Source organism: Anneissia japonica, unplaced genomic scaffold (assembly GCF_011630105.1).
Source record: "Anneissia japonica isolate Jap-2015-1 unplaced genomic scaffold, ASM1163010v1 scaffold21_len1647178_cov195, whole genome shotgun sequence".
NCBI classification, from domain to species: Eukaryota; Metazoa; Echinodermata; class Crinoidea; order Comatulida; family Comatulidae; genus Anneissia; species Anneissia japonica.
The window spans coordinates 212,044-214,546 of record NW_022750455.1 but is presented as its reverse complement, the minus strand read 5'-3'; the positions used below and the strand labels follow the sequence as shown (position 1 = coordinate 214,546).

At 33.1% G+C, this 2,503-nt stretch overlaps 1 long non-coding RNA gene across 1 annotated transcript in view; it reads right to left on the bottom strand.

Annotated features, from left to right (window-relative positions):
* LOC117121333 overlaps nt 1–1,082 on the bottom strand; it is a 17,364-nt gene extending 16,282 nt beyond the window's left edge. Inside the window, exon 1 of the long non-coding RNA XR_004447528.1 lies at nt 537–1,082. This is a non-coding gene — a long non-coding RNA (uncharacterized LOC117121333). The remainder of the gene's footprint in view (nt 1–536) is intronic.
* Nucleotides 1,083–2,503: the final 1,421 nt, after the last annotated feature.

Here is a 2,503-nt window from a genome sequence, read left to right as displayed (position 1 = left end):
GGTACCAGCAATCTGCTGGGGACTAACCTGCGATGGACTAGTGTCCCGTCCAGGGGGAGTACAACTCTCATCCGCTTCACACTACAGAAACTGGGGATAAGCTCCAGCCCTATGAGCCCCAGTGGCTTGGAAATTAGTTAGTTATTTGTATATTGCATAAAACAGGCTATGTATGCACTATGACTGAAAAAAGTTAATAATATAAAATAATAATTAATTCTAATTATTATACCCATAAGGTGAGACGTTTTTATACCTTGTTTAGTGAACCTGCCCCCTGCCAATAGTGATGATTTCAAATAAAAATAAAATTTTATTTTTTGGCTAATTAGCACACCCGCCACCACGAAAAAATAGAAATTTCAGAAAAAAATAAAAGTTATTCCTTATTTTTATTACTCCAGCCGCTGCTTTGAAATCTCCAAAAATAAGATATGCATAATTCTTCCTAACTTTATAATTTTCAAGCATTTAACCATCCCATTACTACAAAGCTGTTTAAGGGACATGGTGAATTTTTTTTAAATTTTCCTAACCCGTACGTACGCCTTATGTAACCCGTACGTATGCCTTACTAAGGCGTACGCCTTATTAGGGCGTACGTACGACTTATAGCTGTACAGTATTTGGCAAAACTATTTGCTAAATAAGAAAACCAAATTGTATATTTATTTTTTTCTGCCTTCTGATGATCTTTAAAAAAAATAAGTTCACAAAACAAGGTATAAAAAAAGTCTCGTCTAAATATGCTGTAAGGATTTTTGAAGTAAAAAATTAAGTAAGAGAAAAATTTGAATGTTGAGTTCTGTTTCTAATTGGAAATTGATGATTTATTTAATCTTTTGAATAAACATTCCATTTTGTTGTTGTTGAATATTCAAGGATTTTTTTGTAGATTTTAATAAAGATAGTCTTTAGGCGAGACTTTTTTTTTAAATCCTTGTTTTGCGTACTTATGTTTCTTAAAGATCATCGGAGGAGGGCGGAATAGAAATAAAAAGTTTTGTTTTCTTATTTAGCTAATAGTTTTGCCAAAAACAGCCAGACGGAGGAGAAAATAAAAATAACATTTTATTGGTGAATATAAAATAGGATGGTTTAAATGCTTCAAATTTATATAATTAGGAAGAAATATACATATCTTATCTTTGGTGATTTCAAGGCAGCAGAGGGCGTAATAAAAATAAAAAAATAAAAAAATTTACACTTTTTCGTGGCGTGGGGTGCGCTAATTGGCCATAAATAAAATTTTATTTTTATTTGAAATCATCAATATTTGTAGTCGGCGGGTTCGCTAAACAAGGAATAAAATAAGTCTCGCCTTAGTAGCAATAAACAACTTTAGTGTGAGCATGTTGCAATTTGATTGACAATGTGCATTTGTGTTTTTAGAATGATTGTGGTATTTTGATTAATGTCATCTATAAATATTTTCTGTTAGTATAAACAACTCAAAATAGAACTGAAGACAAATCAATCAATCATTAATAATTATTGGATACAATATGCAATATCCTGAACATTAAGTTAAAGAAGCAAAACACATTAATTGGGATCAGTTAATGCTAAGAGCTTGTCTCATTAATGTTACAAAAAAGACAGTTAAAGATAACAAGAGAAGAACTTCTAATTCACACTAGCAATTTAGACACAAACGCAAAAGAGTCAACGCCGAGCATACGGGAGCAACGAAAAAATGCCAGGTATGGTTGCGTCTAAATTGCTCTGGTGTGAACACTGATCTTTACGATAATGTCTGGATTGCTCATTGACTATTCACTGCACAAACTCAAAAAAAAAAAACTGAAGCCACCGGCGCCATATGCAGCAGCCCAAGTGACGTACCAGTCTAGACAAGTTTTTATTTGCATTTGTTCAAATTATTGTTAAAATAACGATTCTTGCAATACTTATTAATAATAAATTTAAGTTCTACAAAATGATTTGTTCACATCCTCTGACTATTCAACTCGACTCTTTGTGCAGTTTACAAAAGTGCAAGTGTCAATGTTGTTGGTGATCGTCAAGTTGGTTCATAGGTTTTTCCAGTGTGATGACGTATTTGTGATATTATGGGCTCTCCAACATGCGGACGGTGGCATCACTAAAAACAGCCAATGAGCAATCCAGCTATTGTAGTGCTTCGATTCGCTGTACTCTTGAGCTGCGAGAGCTGGCACGCATATGACCAAACGCAACTCAAATTAACATTTTCAAAAGTTTAAGTTCAAATCAGGAAAGAACATTTTCCTCAGAACTCTAATGCAATACCTTGTTAGTTTAGTTATAAACTATTGTATCTAGTCGGTTTAAATTTACATCCAAGAACCACTTATTGGCAATAAAAAAGCATGCACTTTACTTGATTGTTTCGTGTTACATCTATCGAAAAAGTTTGTTTAGATTCAATAAGCCACTAATGTCCAAAAGCAATCATCTAGACAGAATTGAAATGCACCCAAACCAGTTAAAGATTTTATTGTTGATGTATCATCGTTTCACA